Here is a 16697-nt window from a genome sequence, read left to right as displayed (position 1 = left end):
AAAGCCAGCATCGTTATAATTGTTATCAGTGAGAGAATAACTGATAACAACCTGGAGACTGACTTGTTTCTAAAAATAAATCAGTGTAACGTTTAGGGCGCCGCTGATCTTGAAGACGTCTGTGTCTGCGTCTGATGATCGATGATGTAAGTCAACCGTCACGTTTCCCACCGTTACCACTCTCTTTTTTTTTTTTTTTAAATAAATGATGTTTTATTCATGCACACACGCGCGGACACACGCGCGCACACAACCACAGCTGCCGACACGTGATACAACATCCGTCTGCTACTGTCAAAAACAACCGGCATACAGATACGTTTTCAAAATAAAAATTACATGTTGACAAATTCACGATTTACGAGAGTAATAGAAATGTATTCGATGCGCGTGTATTTAAAGAGGGTTCATGTTTGTACAAGACAAATAAAAAAATTATTTGGAAATCTATTTGTGCTTTGTTTTTTTTTACCACGCGCTTTTATTTGAGGGCATTCATTTCATTTCCGGTCTGGTACTAGTTTTGTTTACCGAGCCGACTAAAGGACGCAGCCAGACTCCGTCGTGTTTTTATGCAGTTATTTAACATTTTCTCCGTCATTATTTGTTTTTGTGAGTACGAATAAACGCACCGTGTCCATGTCTTGTTTCTGCACCGTTCTTACCCGGGTTAGTCAGCTCTAGAACCGGTCCAAGTCTTTGAAAACCCGTAATGGATTCAAGTGGACCGCAAATCAAACTGCGACCGGAAAGACGGGAAGTAGATTAAATTGGCTTTCAAAATTAATCTCAAATGTGATAATGTTAATGCAGGTCATCAGATAGGAGTAAAATTATCCAGGACCAGTAAAACCTCCAAACAGAGAATACAACCAAATCCCTTAATTTTGCACCACATATAAGCAGATTTTTGTTTTGAAATTAATTAATTGATATATTGAATGTGTTTCAATAGATTATCTGCATGATTATGGATCTTTAAAGGCTAAGATAAAACCTTAAAATTGACCAAAAAATAATAAAAAATAAAAAGTGAAGATCTTAAAGGACTTAGGTTTTTTTTTATCAGTTAATTAAAAACATTAATTCAGGTTTTTTAAGTACAATTTAAGGGTTTCTTGCAACATTCTGGGAAGTAAAACAAAAGTTGCCACTGAAAACATTGTAAAACATTGTTTTGTACCATTATCAGAAACCAAAAATTGCTGGCTGTTAGTACTGTAAGATGGCCTACATAGTTATACAGCTGAACTGAAATACAGACATGGCTTGTTTTTAGCTACGTTTATCGTAAAAATGTACAAATATAGCCTATAATATATATATCCTTCATGTGCAATTGGTGTATATATTGTTTGTACATATATTATATATGTTTTTTTTCTAGACTGTGAGCTGTTGGCACCTTGTAACTTTATGTTGCTTTTTTGCACATTGTTTTCTTATTTACCTGGCACCTTGTTTTTTTTGTATTTGTAATTATTTTTTACTATTATATTGTTCTTTTTATCCTGTTCCTCATAGCTGCTGTAACACTGAAAATTTCCCCACTGTGGGACTAATAAAGGATTATTTATCTTATAAGATTATATTTTTTGCAATACCATGAGTGGCTTCTCTATACACATATAAATGTCTATAAAGGTAACAAAAACATGACAGTTCAACAAATATTAAAATAAATAATTCTCACAATATTATATTCCGTGTTTTTTTTGTTTTGTTTTGTTTTGTTTTGTTTATATCCTCCTAAATCCTTCACACTGGACCTTTACAATACGCCAAAATACACGAGCTTTTAATATGAAAGACAGCTCAACCGAAACCGGAAATCGTGACGTGGTTCTGTCGAGTTTGACGGTTAGAGCGCGTGCACGCAGGCGCGAGCTGCGGACCGTTGGGCTGACCTGACGGCGGAGCTAACCGGAGACACCGTGGACGGTAACGGCCCCGAAACACGGCGTATTCAGGCGTTAACCCCCCCCCGTTAGCTCGGTTTAGCCTCTTCGGGGCTACACAAGGAGGAATCCTGGAAGCACCCGGAGAACCGCGGATATCTACGCGGCAAGGATGCTTCGTGACCCGCGGCAGGTGTGAAGAGATGCCCGGGGAGCCGCCGGCGGGGACCGGCCGGGTGGTGCTCGTCAAGAAGATCATCATGAAGGACGGAGCTGCGGTGGGTGGACGACCCGCCATTTTATCCATATTTTATTATTATTCTACCAACCTGTGTCATTTTTTATTGTTTTTAAATTATTTAGGCCTAGGTTGCCATATTGTTGGTTATTTTTCTCCAAAAAATAAAAACAAAAAATTTAAATAAAAAAAAAATCATGGATGACATAACCATATATTGAAACATATGACGTATTGATTATTTATAGTGCTTTAAAATGCATTTTTTACAACAAAAATAACCACAAATATGACATTTAAAGCCACTCAAATCAGCTACAATTTATCTCGCAGGTTGAATAAAAAAAAAAAGAATTAAAAAATGTTAGAGAAAATAAAATGAATGAGTCACGAGCGCAGTGAAAATGGACCCGAACAGAGCAGCTCTGGTCCAAAATGGCTGTGTTGATGCTGTAATGGAGCCATCGGTGGCACAGCGGGTTTAATGTGGCCCACAGACAGCTCGGCTTAGTGTGTGGATGATTTGGTTACATAACAGCTCGGCCTGAAACACACCGAGGCCACACAGCCACACACTGCAGATCAGCACAGCCTCCATTTTAACATCCTCCATCACAAATAATCATTATTTCACAAAACCTGCTGCAGCAACAACGCTTTTTTACGCTCTCTTTTATAGATCACACATGATTTTTACATATAGAAATGTGTTATTGTAGCAAATCAATCTTTTGCATCTAACCTGAGAAAAATGCATGTATTTATTCACAGGTTTTATCGTGAGATTTTACAAATTTTGCAAGCTGTTTGCAATTTTAACACGTTATATTTATTGAACAATGATGGATTATTGAAAAAATATTATGGACAGATTAATCAATAATACAGATAACTGTAGTTGCAGTACTACAAACTGTATAAAGGCATTGAATTCATTAATCCTAAAATAAGGTCTTAATTGGTATTAAAGATAATCTTTAGAAAGTCTTAAAAATGCTCAAACATTTTTAAGAAATTTTATTTATCATTTTTATGATGTTGCATTGTAAAATTTCAAAAATAATTGGTAATTTAATACATTTCTTTGTTAAAGTTGCCATAATGGGATGACATGATGATTGAGAAAAACAAAACAGGCCAGAAATGCCAGATATTTCCCACTTATGTTGGTAAAGTAAACAGATACTTTTATAATATTATAATATGTTTATTGTCTTCCATGTGCTCCACTCTGAAAAGAGTTATTTTTCGATGCAGATAATCGAACTTTTTCACTGGACAAAAACTGGACAAAAACATAATAATTTAAAAAAAATCATGTTTTTGTCATGATAAACATTTGGGCAAAAAAAAACGTGTCATTGTTCAATTGTGGTTATTAGAAAAAAATCTGAGTGGGATTAAAAAGTCTTAAATTGAATTTACCTTAAGCTGTAGGAACCCTGTATGAGTAAATTTTCAATATAATTTATTTAGATTTTGGAGAGTTGATAAAAAAAAACCCAAACATTGTGTTCGCAGATTTCAGCATGGGTGATTTTGGAAATTTTGTTTGCAATTTTCACACATTTTTATTGATTGAACAATAATTGATTAATTGAAAAACATGAAGTACAAAAATAATTGTTTGACGTAGTGCTGGGCAATATACACGATACACACCGTTACCGTGATATGAGACCACGTAACGTCTGAGATTTTGGATATCATCATATCATGATATGAAACAAGTCTTTTCCTGATTTTAAATTTTAATTTTAATTCTTGCGTCATTAAATCTTAACTTTAAATCCACATTATTGATGATGATCAAAAATCTCGTTGTGTTAATATTTTGTTCCTAAAATATTGTCACAGTATCAATATCTACATATTTCGTCATATCGTGACGTTTGATTTTGTTGTCCAGTCCAGCATTTATGAAGCTTTTGAGGAGAATAATTTAAATATTGTGATATTATTTCAAGGCCAACCCTAATGCAACGTCATATTTTAGGAACTGAAGGGGAGACATTTAGTCCGATACTGAACTGGTGACACTATTTTTTTAATATTATTTGTTTGTGTAAAGCCTCCATGTTTTAGGAAAAGCAGCTTCTTTGTAGGGTGATTGATTTTGTGTTTTTAGGGCACATACCGATGCGCAGTGTTAGTGGTTAATGAGACCCATAACAGATATTCAGAAGTGATAAACTTTTACAATAAGAATGAAAATCTCTTCTGTCAAAATTTAGACTACAGGAAACTCCAACACTAAACTTTGTTCAAATGTCTCTTAGCAGATGTTTAATCAAAACATAACCTTTTAACTTTATATTCAGCAAGTTCCCAGCAACCGATTTCTATAAAGTCAAGTAAAATTTAAATAAAAAAATTAAATAAAATATCTCCCTGAGGTTTTACAAAGTGAAATTTCCTCCCATGCTGACACTATCTTTGCTTTTTTTAATTAATTAATTTTAATGGCAATCATTAAAATAAAATGTCAAAGCAGATAATCGTCAAAATGCCAAATATCCCCCAATAATCTGTCGACTCCTGCTTCTTTGCATTAACATTTGAAGCTTTGTCACCTGTCATACGACACAGACGCTACAAACTGACGGGTTCATGCAGACACACAACCACAAGGCGGTAATTCTACTAAAATTTAAATTAGATTAGAAAAAAGTCTTAGCCATGTTTTAGGTATCAAATCTAAAAATAGCGGAAATGTTCGGTCCATCAGTGATGTTGCACTAATATCGCAGAGACTCTCGCCTGCTGACATGAAGATTAATAACACACGAGAGCAGAAAACAATCACCCGTTACCGAAGTAATCTTAATAAGTGTTAGAAAAACCTGTTATTATTCCCGCTAAAGATAGAAACTGGTTCATATCCACACTTTGATCCTGCGTTTCTGTGTCAGTAGGCTGACAGTCACTTCGTGTGCGGTGCTCCACTTTAACACTCGCTCCGCACTATCGTCAAAAAGCTCGACTGTGTGAGAAAATACGTTCATCTGCACGTTTTTGTACGATAAATGTGTGTCTCTATGGTTAAAGCAATGTCCTTTTGCTTTAAGATGTTCTGAAATGTATTTAAAGGGGTTTTATAAAGCCTCAGAAGACTTGGGATGGCGATTGGTCATTTTTATTGATATTGATACATAATCGAAACTCCTTATCGATCCAAGTCTTTATAGATACCACTGTCGATACTTTTCTATAATTCGGTGGAAAGATGCAAAAATACATTTTTTAACAGAACTGGTTTCGTTTTTATTGCTTAACAAGTGACTTTTTCTGAACAGAACGAAAACTTTCCAGCCTTCATTATAACGTTAAACTAACAAAAGCAAAAATATATATTTTCTTCCATCTCTACTATCCATTTTATATTTCTGGGAAAACAAATTTCTCACCCAGACAACTGAATAATTCAAGTTTCTTGCCAAAAACCACACTTTCTTTTTCTTGCTGTTACATTTGAACACATCGTGATGACGATTTATTTACTTTTTGTCTAAAAGTCATTTTACTGAGCCGACCTTGAACACATCACAATGGCACCTTTTGCAGCCTCGTTTAATTCTCTAACCAGCTCTAATCCTGCCGATTTTAACTCAGATTTCAACATTGGATTATTGTTTTTAACTGACGGGACTTGTTACGAAGTTTGGATGTGTCGAGATGTAATGTTGTGTTACAGGACCCACGGGACTCGATAAAACAGAGTTTCAACCCCCATCCCTCCAGAAGACATTCATTTGATAATTTGCGGAGTGTCCCTTTAATGGTGAATGGTGAAAGTGATTTTAATTGTGAATTTTTGTGTGTGTGTGTGTTTCAGCTGCAGCAGGGCATCGGCAGGCCCAGTGTGTATCACGCCGTGGTGGTGATCTTCCTGGAGTTCTTCGCCTGGGGATTACTCACCACGCCCATGCTCACCGTGAGTACCACTGTGGTGATGATGATGATGATGATGATGATGATGATGATGGGGACGCTGAGGTCAGCTAATTGCGTTCATACAGAGCAGCGGCGGCGAGAGCAGCTCCCACGAGGAGCTGACGAAGTTTGAGTAAAGTTAATTTAAGTCCTTTTCTTTAGCTCAGAGCGCTCCGTCTGCAGTATTTTTCAACCTGGACCCTGTTTTCCCGTGTTTTTTGTGTCAGTTGACTAATAGAAACAACATTTTTTTAAAATGAGTCCAGTATTGAGCGAGAGCGAAGACGGCAGCACTGAAACAGGCTGCAATGTAACCACTCAGGGCTCAGCCTGAATTTACATCCACCAAAAGTGCTGGTTTTGCCACTGACAGGCTCAGATTTTATTATACTGAAGATTATATTTAGATGCCTTTTAATAGCATTTCTCACGCTGAAACCCGAGAAATTGCTTTGACATACAATTTTTTTATTTTTTTTTATTATTTAAAAAAATCTGGAGAAGAGCGGCGTCTGTACTATTTTACTATACTATACACTATATTGATGCTGCATTTGTATATTTTATCAATAATATTCTGTGTTTGTGTATATTAGTTTGTGCAAATTGACTCCTCTCATTAAAATGCTTTAAACTGACTTTTTTCAAATACATGTGAAAAAACATAATGAGCAACCTGGCAAGAATATCCCATAAACTGCAAAAAAATCAATAAAAGGCCACTATGAATGGATTATTATTATTATTAGATGTAATTAAAAAAAAAAAACAAGGGAAAATGACCAGAAAATGAATCATCTTCATTTTAAATTTAAAATTATGTCACAAAAAAAGCTTTCTTGAGGTCATTTTCTTTCTTCCCTTTTGAAAAAAAACCTTTTTTTTCTCATTTTCAGGGAATTTTCTTGTAACTTTTGGTGATCAGATATTTCCTGATATAACCATTTCTTTGTTTATAGAGATTTTTTTTTGCATTATGAGCCCTGTATTATAGTATCTGGATCATCCAGGTATTACATTCTGTCTCGCTCAGTCGTCCAGGATTCGTGGCGCTGACGTCACGCAGGTAACTTTAGTCTGGAGCTGTAATTTGAAATCAAGGGATCAGGATGTGCGACAGACGGTAGTTTCACAGTTTTAGTATGTGAGTGAAATATGAGCCATAACACCGTCACCGCAGACACCGCGGACAGGGTGCGTTCACGCCAAAAAGCTGTATCGAGGTGCTCTTCAAAGACATTTGGCTCGCTGTGCAAACGCAGTAAGAAAAGTACAGTTTCCTCCGGTGTAGTATTAGTATCTGTGAGGAAAGATTTCAAACACATTTACTTCTAATTAGTAAAAGATGTTTGTAAGATTTGTGCAGATTTTATAAATATTGACGTTGTCTCTCTTGATAGGTTCTACATGAAACGTTTCCTCAGCACACGTTCCTGATGAACGGACTCATTCAGGGCGTGAAGGTGAGAACTTCGGACATTTACACTTTTTAATCTCTTTAAGCTCATCTTCACGTATAGAGGAGAAATCGATGCTGAGTTTTTATTCTGTCACCGACTCTGCTTCTTTACGTTAAGGGCCTGCTGTCATTCATGTCCGCTCCTCTGATCGGCGCGCTGTCTGACGTGTGGGGCCGACGCACCTTCCTGTTGGTCACCGTCTTCTTCACCTGCGCCCCGATCCCCCTGATGAGGCTCAGCCCCTGGTACGACCCTCCGCTCTCTGCTCGCACATTACCGCTAACAAAGAGATACGGGGACGCAAGTGAAGTCAGACGACTCACCTGGAGAACCAAACCACAGGATTACGCTACGTGATCAGAACCAAAAAACTTAACCCTTTGAAACCTGAGCAAATTGGTTTAGTTTCTGCCAAAAACATGGGAGAAGTCAAAAATCAAAAAAAGCAAGAAATAAGTTTAAAAAATAAATAAATAATGACCCTCCAAAAAAGTGCAGAAACATTCAAATATATGACTATTTTTTTGTAACATAAATTTAAAAAATATTCTCAAATAGATTATAAATATATTTAATGGGTATTTTTCACTAGTTTTTGATAATTTTCTAACAATTCTTACTCTGTTTTAAAACTAATTTTCAGGCCATTTTCATCACTTTTTCAGTAGAAATGACAAAGTATGTAAAAATATAAATACAAAATAGAAATGCAGTACTAGTAAAACAATTAACACCCATATGTAAATACTTAAAATATAAGTATGTAAAATATTTAAAAATATAAAATGTAAAGAAATACAGTAATAAAAAATTGCACTAATATGTGAATATTTAAAATAAGAAATATGCATAATGTGCTGAGTGTGTAAAAAATATAAAAATTTAGCCTTATATTACAATGCAACGTATAAAACTAGTATGTAAGTTAACAATAAGTGTGTGATGCAGGTTTTACGTTGGCTGAGGTGTAAAAGTAACTCTACCGATGAGGTTGTGCAGAGATTATTATGTGCTGATGGATCAAACACGAAAATTATATTCAAACACATAAATTCTGATCAATCTGTAGATTAGTGACGGCGTCTTCCAGCGGTGCAACCGTTTGAGTTTCCAGTTTTCACAGTAGTAAGTCCTCTTTTGTGATGAAAGAGAAACTGTCCTGAAACCGAATTTTCTCCGTCTTCCTCGTCCTGCAGGTGGTACTTCGCCATGATCTCCATGTCTGGAGCTTTCTCCGTCACCTTCTCGGTCATCTTCGCTTACGTCGCTGATGTAACGGATGAGAGAGAGAGGAGTACCGCCTACGGTCTGGTGAGGACTCCTGTTTGATGTGCTGCCAAACTGAATATAAACCTCTTACAGGGAGTGTTCACCTCTTCTTTCCATTAGTGCTATTTAGTCGAGATTGTTTTGGTGTGAATTGCTGAGATATCAGTCGTGGATGTCTGCCCTCTTTACAATATAATCAAGGTTCCCGCAGATCCTTAAAAAGTCTTAAAAAGCACTGGATTAATTTGTCTAAAAGTAAGGCCTTAATTGGTATTAACATGTCTTAAATAAATCTTTCAAAAGCATTAAAGATGCATCGGAAATGGGATTTTATAATTAATTTTTTTACGCTGTACTTACAGTAATGCGTAACATATTTTATTATTATTATTATTATTATTATTATTATATTTTGATTATATAAAATTTGCCAAATTCTCCTGGCATAATTGTCTCTAAAAACAAGTCATGTTTTATGTTACAATAAATATTTTGGGAAAATTGTCCCTAATCAGTTGATCAATTTTGGTTCTTGTAAAATTAGTCTTAAATTTAAATTTAATTCCAAGTGGCATTAAAAAAGTCTGAACCCTGACAATGGAACGAGATGGCGCTCGCAACGCCAAGAAAATACATTAAAAAACTCAACAGGAATTTCTCCAGAATTCGTGACCCGGTTACTTAAAATAATCCTCCGACACAGAGAGGAATAATGAAGTACGGCCTTTTCTTTCTTTAAAATGAATCTTATTTGCGTCTCTCTGCTTTCGACTCCAAGGTGTCGGCCACTTTTGCAGCCAGCCTGGTAACGAGTCCGGCCATCGGGGCGTACCTGTCAGCCTGGTACGGAGACAACCTGGTGGTTCTGGTGGCCACGCTGATCGCTCTGGCCGACATCTGCTTCATCCTGCTGGCCGTGCCCGAGTCTCTGCCCGACAAGATGAGGCTCAAACCCTGGGGGGGCGCCCATCTCCTGGGAGCAGGCCGATCCCTTCGCTGTCAGTAAACAGAAATTTACTATATTGAATAACGAAACTCAGAGCAGGTTGATTATTTCTAAGGGGATTATTAATTTGTCCGCGTGTGTTTTCCGCCCGCAGCTAATCTTGCAAACTGCTGGTCCATTCAGCCTAATGTTTTATATGCACGTGTGTGACTGCGCTCAATAATCTCCTGGGGTTACAGTGATTCACAATTGTTTTTTAACCAGACATGCTGCACTATGGGAAAACAATGGTGACATTATCAGGGCCTGATAATGAAGAAAAGTAAAGTAGTGGATATGAGTCAGGTGGATTTCACAGACTGTCATGATTTAAACTGAAGACTAACTGATGACCTGTTTATTTCCTGTCTCTCCTTCAGTCTCTGCGTAAGGTGGGTCAGGACCCGACGGTCTTACTGATCTGCATCACTGTGTTCCTGTCTTACCTGCCCGAGGCCGGACAGTACTCCAGCTTCTTCCTCTACCTGAGACAGGTGAGTCACACTGCGGCCCGATGCAGCCCTTTCCCCAAGAATACTACAATTACTGCTACTACTAACAACAATACTGCCTTTGTTATTACATCTGCCTTTAACCCTTTGACACCTGAATAGACATCAGATTCTTGTGTTACATTCAGACGCCTTTCACAAGCGTTTAAACCTTTGAAACCTAAGCAAATTAGTTTGATTTACTTTGAAAACATGTCTAAAAAGGTGATGAGCAAGAAAAAACTGACATGAAAATAAAACAAAAATTTATTTTAAAAAGACAAAAAAAGGAGAGTGACACAGATAGAAAAATATTTCTTCTATTATTATATTTAATTATAATTCTGTATGTATAATTATATATAATAATTATTAATAATTATAAGTTAATTACATTATTTATTTTTTGCACTTTCAACCCATTTCCTTCTCTTTTCCCCATTTTTTCTTTTTTTGCATACTAATTTCCAATTAATTTTGTGATAAGCTTTTTATTAATTACTTGCTAATTTTGAGAGATTTCCTGCTCATTGCCTTCCTGCCATGTTTTCGAAAGAGATCAAGCACATTTGCTCAGGTTTCAAAGGGTTTAAAGGCACCGTGTGTAGAATTAAAACATGCTTGTGATGGAAATCATCTTCACACGGTTGTTTCCGGTGGTTTTAAATGTTGGTCAGTGAAGGAGTTCCACAGGGATCCATGTTGGGCCCCTCTGCTAATAAAACTAAAGGTCATGTCTGTGTGCCCCTCCAGGTCATAAATTTCTCTTCGACCACCATCGCTGTTTTTATTGGAGTGGTGGGCATCCTGTCCATCGTAGCACAGGTAACACACACACACACACACACACACACACACACACACACAGACACACACACACGCACACAGACACACTCCACAGAATATTTAAATGCTCGTCACTTCATGTGTCACAGATCTTCGGTAATATCTTACATGTTTATCTGGTTTGGACAAAATTAAAAACCTGTCCCTCTGTCCTTGTCCTTCCTCAGACTCTCTTCCTCACCCTGCTGATGAGGACTCTGGGTAACAAAAACACTGTTCTGTTGGGTTTGGGCTTCCAGATCCTACAGCTGGCCTGGTACGGCTTTGGATCAGAGCCATGGTGAGATCTGTGTGTGTGTGTGTGTGTGTGTGTGTGTGTGGTGTGTGTGTGTGTGTGTGTGTGTGTGTGTGTGTGTGTGTGTGTGTGTGTGTGTGTGTGTGTGTGTTTCTCTTTTTGTGTTCATTTTGTTGGTGTAAAGCTGCTCTCAGACATGGAATAGTTACTGCTCTTTCTGATGCATTAGTAGGCGGGTTTTACAGATTCGCGCAAAATTTTTGGTGTTCTCAAAATGTCAATTAAACACAATCGCGAGATGACTGTGTTTCCACCGAGAGAGATGTTCTGCGACTTCTCCTCTGGCGATAATGTTCAACTCTCCGGTGGCTCCGGTTTGTGTTCAGCTGTGATGCAGATGTTCAGTTGAAGCATCTTTCGGCAGTAAACACTGTGATACACAATACAGACAGTAGTACTTAGAGACCTGCAGGACATGTTCCCTTTTAACTTTGTGAGTGTGTGTGTGTGTGTGTGTGTGTGTGTGTGTGTGTGTGTGTGTGTGTGTGTGTTTAACAGGATGATGTGGGCAGCCGGTGCCGTAGCAGCGATGTCCTCCATCACCTTCCCAGCTGTCTCTGCTCTGGTGTCACAGTCTGCTGATCCTGACAAACAAGGTGACAAAGATAAACTCCTCCTCTCGTCCTGTCTGTCCTCTGCTCTTCTGTCCTCTCCTTTCTCATCACTCCTCTCTCTCCTCTCTGTACTCTCTGATCTCTCTTTTATACCACTCTCATCTCCTTTCTCTCCACCTTTCCTTTCCCTTCCTCCCCTTCCTTTCCTGTCCTTTCCTTCCTTGCCTCTCCTCTCCTCTCCTCCCCTCTCCTCTCCTCTCCTCTCTCTCTCTCTCTCTTTTTTCTCCTCTCTTCTCCTCTCCTCTCTTCTCCTCTCTCCTCTCCTCCTCTCTCTCCTCTCTCCTCTCTCCTCTCTCTCTCTCCTCTCGCTTCTCCTCTCTCCTCTCCCCTCTCCTGTCCTCTCTGTCCTCTCCTCTCTCTCTCTCCTCTCCTCTCCTCTCCTCTCCTCTCCTCTCCTCTCCTCTCTCTCCTCTCTCCTCTCCTTCTTCCCTCTCCTGTCCTCTCCTCTCCTCTCCTCTCCTCTCCTCTCCTCTCCTCTCCTCTCCTCTCCTCTCCTCTCCTCTCCTCTCCTCTCCTCTTTTAATGTGTTGATCAATGATGTAACTAGTGCCTGATACATTTTACATAATAAAGGAGGCAGAAAGTCACGTCTCGTCTCCTCCTCGGATCAATAGGTCGGTGTGTTATTATGGATCTTTCAGAGGAGGTTATGTTACTGAACCAGTGAAATAAATCCTCTGCCAGCTAAATCTGTGTGTCAGCAGCAGTGCGTCTTTAATAACGTGACCTCCGCTGCAGGTGTGGTCCAGGGGATGATCACGGGATCAGAGGTCTGTGTAACGGTCTGGGTCCAGCTCTGTACGGATTCATCTTCTTCCTCTTCAACGTGGAGCTCAACACCATGGACCCGATCCAGGGAGAGTTCAACATCGACCCCCTGCCGCTGCACAGCCCCACTGAGGTGCAGCGCACAGTCACATACACACACACCTCTGCAGGCTTTTAAAAACTCCCACGAGCTTCCCTGCTCAAAGAGACACAGGGTTCCTTAAAAAGTCTTGAAAGGCATTGAATCCATAAATCTAAAAATAAGGCCTTTATTCGCATTTAACTGACTTAAATCAATCTTTCAGAGGTCTTTAAACTGCTTTTTTTCTGACATTGCTTTCGAAAAGCTCAAAATAATGGCTAACTTTTAAATAATAATTAATTTACCAAAGACTTCTTGCATTAATATTACTAATATTTGAAAAATAAAATAAAATTCCCCCTAACCTTAACTGATTAATGTCAGTGCGTGTTTTTTCCTACAGTACTGGCTTCTGTAAAATTCTGTAAAATGTCATTCCAAGTAGCATTAAAAAAGTCCTAAAAGGTCTTAAATCCCAAATGTCTTAAGCTGTAGGAACCCTGGAGACAGCTCACCCTTCAATCAAAAACACATTTTTCCTCTTACCGCTTTGGCTGTTGATTCTTTTAGATTGTTTTGGTTTGAGTTGCAGTGTTGAAGATATCGGCTGTAGAGATGTCCAACTTCTCTCCAAATTAATGGAACGAGATGGGACTCGGTTTGTGGTGCTCACAGCGCCAAAAGAAAAAAAATATATGAAAAATTCAACTGCAATATTACAAAAATCATGACCCGGTTACTCAAAATAATTAGTTCAAACCTTTATTAAGACTGGAAATCTGTTGATGGAGATCCTCATTTTTAATGATGCAGAGCGTGAACGGAGACGTTCAAAACAATCAACAAGCAAACTAATAAAAGTTTAAATATTGCTGCAACATTTTAAGGCTATATCACAATACACAATATATATTGCAATATTTTAAAATGTCCTTTAAACTAATATTTACTGCTAAAATTAAAAAAAGATATTGAATGAACTGCAGTTAGAGTAAAGTAAAATAAAGTAGCCACTGTCATAAAGTCTTCAAGGTTTAAGGTCAAGTTTATTCTTGGCCTTTTTGTGTTTATTCTTTTTTTTAAATTATTTTCAGGCACTTTTCTTGCAACTTTCTGCTAATTTCTTGCTGTATTTGGGCCATTTCTTGGTTGTTGCCCTATTCCTGTGTTTTTTAAAGATATCAAGCCACTTTGCTCAGGTATCAAAGGGTTAAAGGGTAACTGCATTTAACTAAAGTTTCACACCATTACAGCCCTGTTGCAGATGAGATTTGAGAAAATGAAAGTAAAAAATATCTCTGTCCTCTCCGTCCTTCAGCGAGGCCTCATCCCCGGCCCGCCCTTCCTGTTGGGGGCGTGCACCGTGGTCGTCGCCTTCCTCGTGGCTCTCTTCATCCCTGAGAAGCCCTCCTGCTCCTCCTCTCCCTCCCAGCTGTCCCTCAGCGACAAGCCCCACCTGGACAGCAAAGAGTCCATGTCCTCGCTGGCCGCGTCCACATCAACACGCCGCTCCCGGGCAGCGACGAGGAGAACCCTCCCGCCGCCAGCGACGAGGACTTTGAGCCGCTGCTTCAGGACAGTATCGTTTGATGGACAGGCGGAGGGCTGACACCCAGGTGTGATTGACATTTTCTTTGCCGCAGGGTGAGACTAAGTGTACTTTTATTGATCGTGATTGACAGCGAGACGCTCCGGTAGGATCGTTGCCAGCAGGCGGAGGCAGTAACATCTCGTCAGTGACCAATAAGGACGTTTCTTTCACAAGGCGGCGGAGCAAAGAGCTGCAATTCACCAGAAGATTACCGTTTAACTGACGGATAAACGGTGAGGCCGACGGGGACATCGTTTAACAAAGGGAAACCATCGTTTGATTGACAAGACGAGTGACCAACTGCGTTTCTTGTGGAACGGCCAGTTTCGGGATACGCCCACATAAAAAATCACCCGACAGGAGAGTGAAGTATTTTTGCGGTTTTATTGGAATCGTTCATCTTTAAGCTTGAAGTTGTTGATTGTTTTTGTGATAAACAAAAAAAAAGGTGTTTTTACCTTCAGCTGTATCATTTTGAAGCCGTATTTTGATGCTGTGATTTTTTCTTATTTGGTTATTGTACAAAACAAACACGTCTGCAGCGTATTTACAGCAGCCAAAACATCCGTGTTGATTTATATTTTTTCTTTTTGGGGGTTAAGGGGTTTTTATTCTTTTTAAGTGTACAGTATCTTACCTGCTACGAGCTAACGGTCGCTAACAAGGCACGAATGTGACGAGCTGAGAGAAGAGTCAGACACCTGAAACTCAACATGACAAAATATTTTATTTTAACGGCCAAGTTTCCTCTTTAATTTCTCTAAATTAATTTCTTAATAGAAATGACAGAACACCTCACCGGGTATCTCGTTACTTGTAATTTCACCGGTTATTGTCCCCGTTTGTCACTCTACCTCAGATGTTTTTAAATCACGTTTAACCTGGATTTGTTCGTCCTCTATCACCTCAGTATTATTTTTTTATATCAGAGTCACTTTATGAATGCTGCTGGCTGCTGGAAGCAGAAAACCTCACAGCTGCAACTCAAAGCAGTCCGACCGCCAACGGTGGTGGAACCATATCGTTTATGGTTACAGCCTTACTCTCATTTTTATTTTTAATTTTCAGCTAAAATTGATTCTGCAGCCCAAAATGTCCCCCATAAAAGTAAGAAAAACACTCATAATAAAAGGCCTTAATTGGTATTAAAATGTCTTAAATCAGTCTTTTAAAAGACTTAAAAATGCTCCGACATGGGCGTATTTTATGAGTCATTTTTTTCTGATGTTGCATTATAAAATCTTAAATAGTAAGAAAAAAAAAATGAATAATTTAGCTAATCCTTCCTTTTAAACTCTTTAAACAAACCAAAATTGCCAGAAAATATGTGCAAACATGTGGCAGGTATACCAGTTATAACATTTCAATTAACATTTGGGGAAAATTGTCTTAACTTAAAAAAAAAAAAGAAAAAATGGCTCTTTTTCTCAGTTGTTGTAAAATTACTCTGAAATTTAATTGTGGCTGACATTAAAAAAAAACTTTAATGAATATTAATTCAATCTTGCCTTAACCCTTTGAAACCTGGGTCGACATCCCTTTTCTTGCATTGCATTCAGTCTGGGCGTATTTAGAAAATTATTTTTTAAAAGGCTAAAAATCCAGGGAACTATATTTCTAATGATCATCATTATATTTTTAAAAATTGTATAACACAATTATTTTAATTTTAAGCAATTCAGTTGTTTATGTTTGTTTTGTTTTTTTGTTTTTATTTTTTTTATTTTTTTTTTGTTTGTTTTGGGTCCCCCCCCCCCCTTATTTTCAAGGTTTTGTTTTGTTTTGTTTTTTTTATAATTAATTGCTCATTTATGGGCTATTTTCTCATGTTTTTGACAGGTGCTTCAACCCTATTCGATTTTAGTTTTTACTTCAGCTGTGAGATCAGATGGTCTAATTTGTGTTGACAATATATAAGAGTTCATCATGATTTTAAAAACACCTGGAGGTCGGCTGGTTTCTTTATTTTTATTTTTTTTTCGATGTTGCAGATTTGAGGTTTTCCCTGCCAGCAGCGATAATCTGTGAATGATCTTATACTTGAAGCATCAGACAGAGGTTTAAGCAGAGCTTTAGAGGAGCAGAGTTTAGCAGTCTATAACTAGAGCAGAGTGTACATAATTATTTGCTGTATGAGCTTAAAGTGTAAATGTACATGTGAATGATATTCTGGTTTGTATATAAGTGAAGTGAAGTCAGCTCAGACGCACTGACACGGTCTGGGTTT

The 16697-nt window shown here is 38.1% G+C and overlaps 1 pseudogene; it reads left to right on the top strand.

Moving 5' to 3' along the window:
* Positions 1-1905: 1905 nt before the first annotated feature.
* Positions 1906-14805, top strand: LOC121959700 (annotated as a pseudogene).
* Positions 14806-16697: the final 1892 nt, after the last annotated feature.

Source organism: Plectropomus leopardus, chromosome 20 (assembly GCF_008729295.1).
Source record: "Plectropomus leopardus isolate mb chromosome 20, YSFRI_Pleo_2.0, whole genome shotgun sequence".
Lineage (NCBI taxonomy): Eukaryota > Metazoa > Chordata > Actinopteri > Perciformes > Serranidae > Plectropomus > Plectropomus leopardus.
Note: the sequence above shows the minus strand (reverse complement) of the source record. Positions and strands in the feature narration are given on the sequence as shown.